The following is a 13,727-nucleotide window of genomic DNA, read 5'->3' on the forward strand; positions in this document are numbered from 1 at the left end:
TACTATTTGGTTATTAATATTCAAAATGCTTACTATTTGGTTATTAATATTCAAAATGCTTACTATTTGGTTATTAATATTCAAAATGCTTACTATTTGGTTATTAATATTCAAAATGCTTACTATTTGGTTATTAATATTCAAAAAGCTTAGTATTTACTTCAGATTAATTTGATATAGTTAGAATTCTTCTAATAAAACTTAGAAGGTCTCATAGAGCTTAGAATTGAGAAGATTGGGGGGGGAGAAAAAGAAAAAGGAGAGAGACTCAAATTACATCATTGGCGGCACAATATACACAATAAGGTATCTTCTAAAATGACTCTTCGAACATTTGCTTATAAGATTTTTTAGAGCTATAGAAAATACAACTTAACCTCTAGTAAGTGAACATTTCTGGCTTGTGTTCGAGTGATTTCAATATACCGTGCTTACAAATCACATCATAACACCTAAAAACTGAGTTTGAATTAGTTAATTTTCGAAAACATACTGAAGTGCAAAAATATGCACACCCAGTTCACCCTTATGATGTGCCTTATGCCTTCAATATTAGACCCAATTGACAGTAAAATACTATAATATTAATACTTTTAACTTGCTAAAGATAGTAAGCATTGAATACTACTAAAAATTGCAATATATTTTTACTTTATAAAATCTAGACATATTGGTGCATGCTGAAGAAGTCAAATTTGCATGCCCAAAAAGCATCAACTTGGAGATGGAAAAATTCTGCTATTGTTACCATCTAGATAGCAGTCCTGTAGTGATTGCAAAGTAGTCGGGGAAATAAGATTTCATTTTGTGCACACATGTTAGAATTAATATAAGTTGCTTGATTTGTTTTTTTTTTAATGATAAAAAAAATAATCAAAATCAGTATATAAAATTTGACAAATGTCAAACGTCAAACGTTAGTGTTTCTATGATTCTTTACAACTAAACCACAAAGCTGTATTACCAGAACAAAATTTTTTTTTTGGCAAAAATTTACAGTGAACTCATCGAAAATCATACTGGCAACACCGATAAGAATATTCCCATGTGAGCCTCCCACGCACTTGATGATGAAATAATAACTCAATAATATAATTAAAAATAAATAAAAAATGATAAGCAAATGTTAAGTACAGCTGCATTAAAATATACATAACAAGAAAGTCTTTCATCAAAATTAGCTAATTCAATTATAGGTGGCTGCTGGGCCCAATTCCTAGCATCTGCAGTACATGGTATATGAAGTAAAAACAAAAGAAGATGTAGAAATGAGTATAAATACATTATGCACAGCTCCAGTACTAAAACAGGTTTAAAATTTGACCACCCAATGGCAAAGTTAAAAAGAGGTGGGGAAGAATCCTAGTGCAAATACTCATAAGAAATCTACCTTGAGTAGAAGAGAAGAAAAAACCTACCAAGTCAAACCCTCCTCATTATTGCCCGCTGTAGCTTTTGCCAGTGAAAAACAAGGCGTCGAACTGAACATTCAGGCAGAATTTCTTGCTTCTTAACAAATAACCACATTTTGCCAGTTCAATCTGCCTTGTGTCTCTGCAGGACCTCACAGAGGTTTTCTACAAAAGGAATCAATCAACCAAAGCAGATGATTCAGTTCCTTTGGGAAAAATATGCCTGAATCAATTCGATGTTTGTAAACATATATCAGAATCTCAAATTGAGAAACTTATTAATCTATTTCTCCGATGTGAAACCAAATATGTTAGCAAAGGGATACCCCATCAACCCAAACTTGAGTTGATAGGTACAATAAAAGCTCTTAATTCATTTTTTATGTAAGAGGCTTTTTTTTTTCACTATCTTGTGCATCTCAACACTCTCCCCTAAATAAAAATTATTCACATATCATAAATTCACGCTCAAACAGAAAATTTTCAGCATTAATAGCCCACACTCACCCACACGTAGCTAAAGTGAGTCGCCCGCTCCAGTAAGTCTGCTCAACCAATTAAAGCCACTCAGCCCCTAATTTCAGATATTGTGGGGCCAAAGTAATCCTTATATATTAGTGAATGACACACTAAATTAAAAGCTTAAGCATCACTTGTCTATATTAAGGGTCAACCCCTTTTTCACGTACGATGTTATGATGCAAGAGCATTCTTAATTCCCTGCATCTAAACAAGAGAATTTTAGTTTGCAATGATTTGAATGGACTGAAATAATCAGTACACTATTAACAATAATACTACAAATCGCTGCAATTATAGAAACAGAAAAAGATGGTGGACGCATACAGTGACAAACTAATTGGATAGGAGTTAGCTTTGATATCAAATTGATCGCGGAGCCTAAGATGAACATGAAACAATCAATATAAGCAACATAGGTTTAAGTATCATCACCAATCACAAAAAGTGAAGTTGTGAACAAATTCCATATTGGAAACACTCTTCATATATCTATATATTCAATATTCATTCTACTAGCCCAGCTCCCAGGTTATGGAGAAACTTACAAGCTACAAGAACCAGGTATCCATACTACTCAAGGAAATTACTAACCATCCACACATTGAAAAAAAAATTTTAACTCTGGACAACAATATCAATGTAGAACATGAAAAAACATAAAATAATACAAAGCTAAAAGATCTATTCAGGACAAAAGGCAAAATACAATAACAATAGGTGTTTGAAAAGAACAATATTATCAAACAATGATGTTATATTTTAGTTGGTTCACTTCAACTTAGCTCGCCAAAAAAACTATGAACGAAAACCACTGCTGATGATTGAATTTTACCAAACAATAAACATTGAAGTATTGAGGTCCACTCAATAGAAGAAATTGGTTTATCCAAACAAAGGAGGCTCCACACAAAAAGGCTCCAAACCAAAGGAAATAAATGCCCCTACAATGCTAGACCAAAGGAATAAATACCCCTTCCGTACAGCGCCATTGGATAACTATGCAAAATGGAACTCTAGCAGCACTTGTGCCATAAACAAAACTTGGCCTAAGCATGGCATCTCTAATATATAAAATGGGGAAATAAAACACCCTCAAGAAATTTTTTATGAAAATATTCACGAATTACCCGAACTGAACAGTAATTTCATTCACGATAGCCATGGTCACTAGAAAAAATGCTCATTATAAATGAAATCAAGAAGATAATTTTTTTAACTTAAACCTACTTTTAAACAAGTGTAATGATAAACATAAAAAAACGCCCCTTAAACCACAAAAAACATGATTTGTTAGTAATTACAAGGCCACAATATCATATAGGCCACTGCAGTCAAGTTTTGCTCAATTGTGAGTAAGAAAATTCAAGAAGGTATGTCAGCAGCGAAGAGTATAGATATGGATATGACATGAAATTTTTGGAAACAAGAAAATGAGAATCTTATTACAATATAAAGAAATTCATGAAAATAAATTTAAAAATACACTTACTTTTTTCATCTTTAAAGTATCACATTAAAATAGCGTAGTGTCTCGTATAAAATTTCTGGCAAGAAATCAAACTATCTATAAAAAGCATATAGATTAGTTATATGATTACGAAAATAATAATAAAATAAATAATTACAATAACTTATTTAAAGTTACGAGTATTGCTAGCGTATATTACTAATGAATTAGGAATTTAAAACTGAACATAGTATATTAAATAAGGTTTTAATTTTATAAAGAGATTAAAATAGGTGTCAAATTTGAAGGATTAATAATTTAAGTAGAACAATGTATTAAATTTAAAATAAAAATTATTACAATCATTAATTTAATCAAGTAAAATTTAAGTAAACAAATAGATAGTAATTAGGATTTGTGTTTTGCTTAGTATATATTGATTTGGGCATAAAAGTACCAATTACGCATAAGATTATTTTTAGGAATATTTTTTAAAGGTATCCACTAAAAAAGATGAAGTCAGGATAAAATATTGGATTTCAAGCCAACAGAAAGAGATAAGTGCTCGTACTTTTAAAGTTTAATAGTGTTTGTCCTCATCTAAACCTGATAGATCCTGTGGTTTGTTCAGATAGATTTTATATTACAAGATTAGAAAAATGATTTATTTGCACTTTAAGCTCAATTGATGAGATTGCATTCCATGTTACCGATTTTTTTATATATCCATCTATAACATAATTCAATGTACTATATTATATATTGAATGCTATAAAAATAAGAATCAGATTGGTTACATAGATTGTTTGCAAGTGTATGATGACTATGATGGAGCTAATCCCCTTATGATACTTGATGTTTTGTAGCAGATCTTTTACTTATTTTTGGATAACTAAATATTCTATAGAAAATAAAAATAGAGAAATTTAATTTTCACTGTCTTACCGTCTGTTCTCGCCTTGAAAATTCTAAACCCCCAAGTCGAGTCGTGATATCAAACTTGTCTACTAATCATGATACCCAACTCACTCTTACAACAAGGCCATTTTCAGCGGTTTAGATCAGTTAGATATCTGTAAATCTTTAAATGGCAAATTTTGGAGGGGGCAGTTCTTTCTATTAATAGCAACATAGAGAAGCAATATGCAAAACATTTGTAGAAAAGATCTGTACCATAGCTTTCATATGTGACCCTCTCCAGGTAAAAACACTTTGCATGCACAGCCGCAATATCTACATAGATTCAATCAAACTAATTCGATCTAGATGATTGAAGCTAATCTTTTTAAATAGTTAGGATGAGGCTAACAAGCAACAAGATTTATATGGTTCAACTCAAAAACAGCTTATACCACATCGACTCTAATGATTGTTGTGAAGGCAAAAACAAAAGGTAGAGAAAAAAAATGCAATTGTCAAAGACTACTTGCAACAAAAGACAGAACACTCATGTATTTCTCAATTATTATAATACCAAGTTGCTAGGTGCTTAACTGATGAGCTTCTTCAACTGCTATATAGTTGCTTGGTCGTGGATTATGTTTCAAAATGGATTGAAGTTGTTGTTTCACCTCATTGTGATGCTCAAAGTGTAGTTAAAGTTTTTTAAAAAAATATTTTTACTAGATTTTGATTTGCCAAGAGTAATCATTATAGATGGGGGAAGTCATTTTAGGAACCTTATGATTAAAATATTAATGAGGAAATACAAAATTTATTATTGAATTGTCACAACTTATCATCCTCAAACAAGTGATTTAGCAGAGTATCGTATCAAATCGTGAAATTAAATACATATTGGAAAAGACTATGAATCCGGATATGAAGGATTGGTCTGCTAGACTTGATTTACATTATGGTTCTATAGAGCTGCTTACAAAACTCTTATAGGAATGACACCATATAGACTCATATTTCGAAAAACTTGTCACTTACCAGTTGAATTTGAACATAAGGCTTATTGGGCGAAAAATGAATTTAATTATAACATGAAAGAAGCTGGTGAAAAACGATTATTGCAGTTAAATGAGCTTGAGTAAATTAGAAATTAATATTATGAGAATGATAGAATTTATAAGAAAAAGATAAAAAAATGACATGACCAAAAGAATTTAAGAAAAGATTTCGAGCATAGACAAGAGGTTTTGTTATACATTACTCGATTAAAATTATTTCCCTGAAAACTTAAGTCCAAGTGGTCAGAGTCATTTATTGTTATAAAAGCTTATTCTTTTGGTGTTATAGATATTAAAGATATGAAAACTCAACGAATAATTAAAGTAAACGGACATCGACTAAAACCTTATATTTGTGGAAACAAACCTTTGCATGAATAAAACCTGATGTTGGATCAGCCCGAGTAAAACATAGATACATCAGACTGACGGCATTAAACCAAGTGTTTTGTGGGAGGCAACCTATAGTTATTTTTGTGAATTGATTTATGATTTTTGTTGTTGTGGACTATATGATATAGTATTGAGACCTAATAGATGTGAGGAGGCACAAATACACTAATTTGATGATTGAAACAAGATTTGGACGAGAAAAATTCGACGCGATGCGAAACAATGTTTACCTAAGCACTAGCCCTGAGGCGCCTACGCGTAAGCCTGGTACCTAAGCGCCAGAATCTGGCGCTTAGGCGCCACAATTATATTACATGGGTAAAACCCGAATTTTTCTATTAAAACCCCCAAATCTCGTCCCTTGAAGTTAAAAATTCAAACTTTGGCCTGAGAGAAGAACTGGAGAGGAGTTGAGTGCTTAGTTGATATTTCTTGCCCAAATGGAGTAGAAGCAACGGTGGTGCAAGTGAGAAGAAGACTGTGCCCGGGGATGCCCAACCTTACTTCAATGGCTTCCTAGCATTGAGTTTGGAGCGGATCACCGACAAACTGATGAAGATTAAAGAAGAGCTGGGAATTCTGCACAACAAGCTAAGTGACATGTACCACCAATACGACCATTTGAAGTGACAGATGAGACTCTAATTCAACCATTTAGCTTGTTATCAAGATTATCAGGTTAGTATGTATCACGATAACAAGTGGATTAGTGAAAAAGTTGTTGAAGATTATCCTCGTGCTCCTTTCTACCACCTGTACGATTGCAACTTCCTATTAATCGAAAAGGTGGGGGATAATTGTGCCAACAACTACTAATACTTGGAAGGGCTTCTGAGGATTTTATGTGTTAGATATGTGTGTGATTGCAATTAGTGTGTCTACTCTAGTCAAGGGTGTGTTCGGTATTACGAGAAGTTTAGTATTTATATTAGTATTGGTTTGATCTATTGTATTGCTTTGATATATCTGTTGTATTAAAACTTGTTTGTTAGTAATGAAAATGTGTTATGTTGGTGAAAATTGTGGTGTGTTTGAATGTTGGAATTAATGGAGTTTTGAAGCTATAATGGAGTAAATAGAATTTGGAAGATGCTGGGAGGATAGTCAATTAATAGAATGTGGCTAAATTAATGTTAAATTTTGATTTGGAGGCCTTAGGCTTGTTGTGTCATACATAAAAATAAATTATCAAAAATTCGGGTCTGGCGCCTACGCGGCAGAATTGGCGCCTACGCACCAGCCGTTTGCACAGCAGAGCGCCTACGCGCTGTAGGCGCCAGAATCAGCGCTTAGGCGCCAGTCCGGCTGAACGGTTCAATAAGGATGAAAATCGAGATTTAAGCCGACCCACCACCATTTTTTACCTTTTTTTTCTTCCTCTAGTTTTCGACAGTGACACTGAAGGCTTACCCTAGTTTGAGATTCCTCAATTTTTAGAGGCCAAAAACATCAGATTTCATCTTCTCCTGATTAGATCTTCATTTTCGCATAGAGATTTCTTGGTTTTACCATGGATTTCTTTCACATTGATTGAATGCCGAAAATTGCAAAATTTTGGAATTTGTGGTGAAAAATCCATAGATGAAAGCTTCATTTGCTTGGAAAATACTTTTAGGAGCCTTTAAAACTTATATATATGATTTATTTGAAATTTTTCTAGATTTGAAGAATGGCTCCTAAAACTAAGAGAGGAAAGGGGAAGGAAACTTTTGATACCGCCAAATTCGTGAATCGTAAGGCTCCGGACAGATACGATGTATTGTTATTGTCACGAAAGTTCATTACGGAGCGGAGCTATTCAAGTCCTAGTGGAGCGATACAACACCTGATTGCTGCTCACCAGAGGGAGGAATTTTGGTACTTCACTGTTGTAGCAGTTATTTATGTCATGACGGAATTATATGCATATTTACTTGAGGCTAGTATTTGTTAGAGGACAAAGAGTTGAGTTCACCCCGAGCGGATAAATGTGTTATATGATTTACCTCTTCTAGACTGCTTTTATTCAGAGTTTGAGCCTACTGGCACCGAGCTTGATGAGATTATTGCATACATTACTAATGGGCGTGGAGTCTGGAAGATCAGGACTGAACGTAAAGTAAACTTTTCTTCTTCCTTGCTTAAAGTTCCATCAAATGCATGACACTATTTTATTTCTGCTAGATTAATTCCCTCGATCCACTTGAGCGAGGTGACTCGTGAGAGAGCCACCTTGAATTACTGCATTCAGATGTTGAAACCCATTGTTGTTGGCTCTCTTATATTCAAGGGTATTTACACCTCCGCTGGATCTAGTTCTTCGGCAAGTTTGGATTTTCTTTCTCTTATTTTTACTATCTAGAAGAACTCTGGAGTAAAATATGAGACTTGGAAGGAACAATTAAAGCCACTAAAGCCTATTGGAAAGGCTAATGTGGATATTTATGGAAGATCTAAAGGTACACCTTCTAACATTCCATCTGCTTCTACTTCTACACCTTCTGCCTCCAATAATTATGTTCCACCTCCTGATTTTTTAGTATGTGATGAGTGAGAGATATTTGGAACACCAGTCCGAGTTGTTCTTAATACAGTGTCAAATACAAGATATGAAAGACAGATATGATCATGTAGAACAAAATGTGTAGAGAAAGAGTGACTACGATGCAACTTATGCCAAGTCATTAGTGAAATTTTTTAAGGGTGATCATTCAGTTGAGTTTCCTACTTGCCCTCGATTATCTCCATAAGACCTTATGAGGGTAGTAAGTCGATGGATGAGGACATTCCTGATGATGAGGAGGATGATTAGATATAGTTTTCTTTTCTGTTATCTGATAATGAGGATGTTGTATAGAGTTTAGACACTTCTTGTATGTCTTTATATAGGATTAATGTAGATAGCATTAATGTAGTTGCACTTTATGTTTTGATGCATTAATGTTACTTTTGTTCTATTTTAGTTTAATTGTCTGTCTGTTAGAGTAGTCTTATACGTTGCACTTTCTATGATATATCTGTTAATTTTTAGATGTACTACTACTCAACACTTATTACTACTTGTACCTGTACTGTTTACATTTTTAGTACCTTGTTAAAACTGATAAAATTTTCTTTTCCCATACTTGTTTTATACTTTAATGTTTTACACTATTTAAAATTCAAGTTTGGGAGAGGGAGAAAATTTTTTTAAAAAAAACTAAACTTTATTTGTCCACAATAACATATATATTTTTAAATTATTTTAACACAACCTGTGGTATGTGATCTTAACTTTAGATAATTATATCTTTATTTTATAAATGTAATAGTAAACTTAAGCAAAAGTTTTTAATAATAAATGGTAACTCTAAAAGTTAAGATATTTAATATAAAAGAATATGTACTTTCTTTTACTATTCAGAGTATAAAAAATTGTATTAGTGAAACATTAAGGATTTTAGTGCTACACTTTTAAAAAGAATTCGAAGACTCTATGAAAAATTATTACTGCACTAATACACGTTTCTAAGTAAAGAATAACTTTAGAAAGAGGATAGTGAAGTTTAAAATCATTAAAGGCTATCCAAATATAGTAATTCTTATTAAAAAAAAATATTAAAAATGATCCTAAAAGGAAAAGAAAATAAGAAATCAAAAGAAAAATAAAAACAAAAATAAAGAAAAAACAAACATGTGGAGAGAAGCTTGAGGAGATGTTTAATTAAAAATTGATTTTACGTGAATTTTCTTACAGAAAAAAAACTTATTTACACTTCAGAACTTTGAAAAGTATCAGTCTCTTTACAAATAGAGTTCTCCTATAATTCTTTTCTTTTAATTCTTCTAAAATTCCTTAATGAGACAAATTACAGTTAACAAATTACAGTACAGTTATTTTTAAAATGAATAGAAAATTAGAATTCTTAACTTGATCACTGAATATCCTTGTATTTTTGTTTTAATCTGAATTATTGAAAATTTTTTCTTAAAAGTTTCACGATCACATTTATGGGCAAAACTATAAGATTCTCTAAAAGAAACTTAATACCATAAGTTATTATATTTACTTTACATATTACAAAGGTTACTTGAAGACAAGTAACGATTAAGTTTAGGGGAATTGACACGTTGATCCCGATTTTTTTTATATGTAAAAATTTATAAAGTTAACATCACTACTTCAAGATTTTAATCTCCAGTAATGACACCAAAAACTTGATCTCAAGCAAAGTATGATTTTAATTATATTTGTAGGGATTTTACGCAAGTATACATATCGTTAGTTATCAAGTAATATAAGGTAATATAAGGTTTTCTGATTAAGCCCCGAATATCGATCCCACGGAGATCGAGATTAATCACGACGACTTTCAAGAGAAGTTTTAGTCTAAAAAAGCACCCTAGCTTGGAAGATCGATAAAGGTTTGGTTTTGATTATATTCTATAATTACTACTACTCCTAAACTAAAATAATACTAAGTGAAAATATGAAAGTGAGGTTTAATATATTAGATATTAAAAGTATCATTCCTCATACAATGAAATTAGTGACACGTGTAAAAGTAAAACAAGTAGTAAGATAGATTGTGACAAATAAGAGCAATTATATTTTTTACCCTTACTAGAGATGCTATAAAGAACATTGGTTAATCTAAAATTTGAATAGTTTTAAAAACAGGCTAGGTAGGGAAGATACTAGCTCTCACTCTAGAGTTCCCTCTTATCCCTTTATCCAGAAGCTAACATCTCACATCAAAAACCATAAACACTAGACCAAATCAAGAGACTTTAGTCTGTCACTCTAAAGTCCTCTAATTCTATAACCATCAAAGATTATTTCCCTATTTATTTGCACTCAACCATATGGACTACATTCTCATCCATACAATCTCATATAATTCTACCACAGTTGATTGAGACAATATCATCACGAATTTTACATATTCTCACAACAGATTTTAACATGCAAGCTGATCGAGTTTACATGTAAATGAAGAACAAAGTAAAATCATCACAATATATTATCACTCTGCTCAATTCTATATTTTACACATGAATACTAATTCATTATAAGAGGGAAGAGTAAAATAAACTACTCACTACACGTGGAGAAACAACAAGAACTTTTCATTGAACAGGACTTTGAAACCATACAAACAAAGTACTAGATTCAAATCAAAATATAATGAAAATACTTATCTTAGATAGAAATCAAACTTTCTCTGTATAGCAAAAGCAATCTTCTTACAACCCTCTCCAAGAATAAAGTGAAAAGAAAAAAAAGAAATTCTCACACTTTCTTTCTCTCTCACCTTGTCGCCCCCCTTGGGGCTCTTGCCCAAGTCTTCTTCTTCTTGTTCTCCATGTCTTCTCCTCCTCTTCTAATTAATTTATGAGTCCAAAAGTCATTTTAAGAACATTTCTAAGCCTAATTTATAATTTCACAAGAGTTGCTTATTCCTCTCTTCAAAAATGTTCATATTCAACGAATCTTCCAAATGGTGTCTCAAGTGCCTCTTCAAAACTCCTTATAATCGCCTCAAATCCTTCTAGAAAGTCCTTTTTTTTCATTTCCAACAAATTCTCCAAAAAACACACGATGCAACGCTTCAAAATCATCTAAATCCTCCAAATCCGATGTATATTCTAGAAGAAATGTTGAAAACTGTTTTTGGTGCTTAAGCATCGTTTTTTGGCGCTTAAGCGCCCTCTTCTCTGTTTGGGTAGTGCCTAATTGTCATTTTGGGGGCTTACGCGTCAGGCACAAGCACTTAAGAGTCCGGTTTCGGTCCCCATGGCTCCGGTGTGCCCTGAATCGACCCAATTTGCTCTGGTTTGCTACGTTTTGGTCCATTTTATTCTTCTTGTTCCAATCACTCCAAATTCTTCAATTTGATGTACAATAAAAAATACAAGAAAACATACCTTTAAAGTGCAATATCATCATTAAATATAGCATAAAAAATAGTACACATCAAAATCCCACAAATTTAAACATTACTTAAACATTACTTGTCCTCGACATTACTTGTCCTCGAGTAATACTATATTTTTAAAATTATTTATGTAGATTAGAGTTAATGAGTCATCCTTTAGGATTTCTAAAATTTTGTTGTAAAAATGTGCTTGTTCAAATTAGAAGAACTTCTAGTGAATCAGACTAGCCTAAGTTCTAAAATATTTATCATTTATTAAAATATTTATCATCAAACTTGGGAATTTGTTTTCATATCTGATTCAGAAATAGATGCAGAATTTTCAAACTTCGGATCCTATGAACTTTACTTTCTAGACTTAAGAACTCTCTTAAAAATAATTTTTTTACTAATATAAGTATAAAAAACAAACTTAGGATTGTTCTAAGTTCTTTACTCTAGAAAAAAACTAAGTGAAACCAATTTTTGATTACAACTTCTCCTCAATCTAAGTGAAACCAATTTTTGATTACGACTTCTCCTCAATCTTCTCCTCACTTTTTTTTTGCATTTTCTTTTTCTTTTTCAGGATCTTTTTGATCCATTATTTTTTTTTCTCTCATTGTTTTTTATATGTTAGGATTACTATATCTGGAGAAGTCCTTAAATAATTTTGAATTCTACTATCCTCCTCTATAGTTAAAACATATTACTTTCCTTCACTTGATAAAATGTATTTTTTTAAAATACTTTCTAAAGGAGTCTTAAATATTTGAAAATAAAAATTCTAAGAATCCTTAATTTTTCAAAAATACAATTTTTCCTACTAAAGATAATTATTCAGTTTCTCAAATTCTCCATGAAATATTCTTAACTCTAGGTTCACCCTTTTCACTAAAAATATCAACTAAGTTTTTTTACTCCATTTCTATACTTAAAATTCTAACATTCTTAAGGTGACTCCGCATAATAAGAATCATTAGAAATAAAATACAAATTTATTTGCAGTACCTTTAAAAACAAGTTATAAATTTGAAACATTTTTCTTTTCCCCTCCCCAAACTTAAGCTCAAACATATGTAGCAATGAAGTACAAAAATATGCGGCAGGGAAAAATCAGTTTTACAATTTACTACACATACTATAAAAATATCAACAAATAACACATGGTAGAATATAGAATATTGCAGTAGAGAATATTGCAGTAGAAAGTAAATCTAGCCTAAAAATGCTTGACATAACACTATAAAAGAATTTTAAATAGCAGAACATGTACAAACTGAAGATTAAACAGAAACACATTTTGAACTTTATAAAGGAATTGTTGGATGCTAACAAGTTTAAAATATTAACATAAGTTTTGTCATCTTCAATGACTCATTCAACTTAACTCACAAACATAGACACACAAACTCCAATACATAAACTCATAGATTCATAAAGAAACAACTGAAGTTAATTCGATCTCTCTTCTACTCACATTTCCCCTCCTTACTTTCATTTTTCTAACGGAAGAAGCTACACTAATAATGTGGGTGTATTATAAAACTTTATATGGTTATCACTCATGGACCAGAATTTCCTCATGTTTGCCAATTTCAGGGTTACTTTAAGTCTAAGGTATACACACTCTGGCAAATAAAAATAGTGTAGTTCATCGAGATGTTGTTCACTATGTAAGTTCACCTTACTCAGTGAAGACAAAGTCAGATAAAGGAAGTAATGAAGTTTACATGAAGTGGTCCAAGTCCAAACTCTACATGATTCAAGGTAATGCTCAGCTCCGGTTGAGAACTAAGTCGTAACTGTTACTACCAGAAATCATATACAAATCTAGTCATGATCGAATGAATTACCTCACAACATTATATTAATCCACTATTACACATCAAACACGGATCAAAGTCCAATATCTCACTATTATCACATCCAACATAACAACAATCACACTAAACAGATAACAAATAAAACCATGGCTTAACTCCCACGAAGCGTTTGGTCTAACATCGACGACCTGATGTATCCAATATTTACTCTGGTTTACTCTGGTTGCCCTAGCTTCTGGTTGCCCTAGCTTCAGAATCTCATTCATTTTGTCTATATACCACGGAATATGTCATTC

General features: G+C 31.9%; 1 protein-coding gene across 2 annotated transcripts in view; it reads right to left on the reverse strand.

Annotated features, from left to right (window-relative positions):
• Positions 1-1,141: 1,141 nt before the first annotated feature.
• LOC110033372 (pentatricopeptide repeat-containing protein At2g26790, mitochondrial-like) overlaps positions 1,142-13,727 on the reverse strand; it is a 28,921-nt gene continuing 16,335 nt past the window's right edge. Inside the window, exons 2-3 of one of the 2 annotated variants that reach the window (XM_020737329.1) lie at positions 1,920-2,138; positions 1,142-1,577 (exon numbers count right to left, since the gene is read on the reverse strand). The gene's annotated coding sequence lies outside the window, so the exon portion shown is untranslated. The remainder of the gene's footprint in view (positions 1,578-1,919; positions 2,139-13,727) is intronic. The other variant, XM_020737328.1, reaches the window with a different exon arrangement.

The sequence above is a fragment of the Phalaenopsis equestris genome, unplaced genomic scaffold (genome assembly GCF_001263595.1).
Source record: "Phalaenopsis equestris unplaced genomic scaffold, ASM126359v1 Scaffold001154, whole genome shotgun sequence".
Lineage (NCBI taxonomy): Eukaryota > Viridiplantae > Streptophyta > Magnoliopsida > Asparagales > Orchidaceae > Phalaenopsis > Phalaenopsis equestris.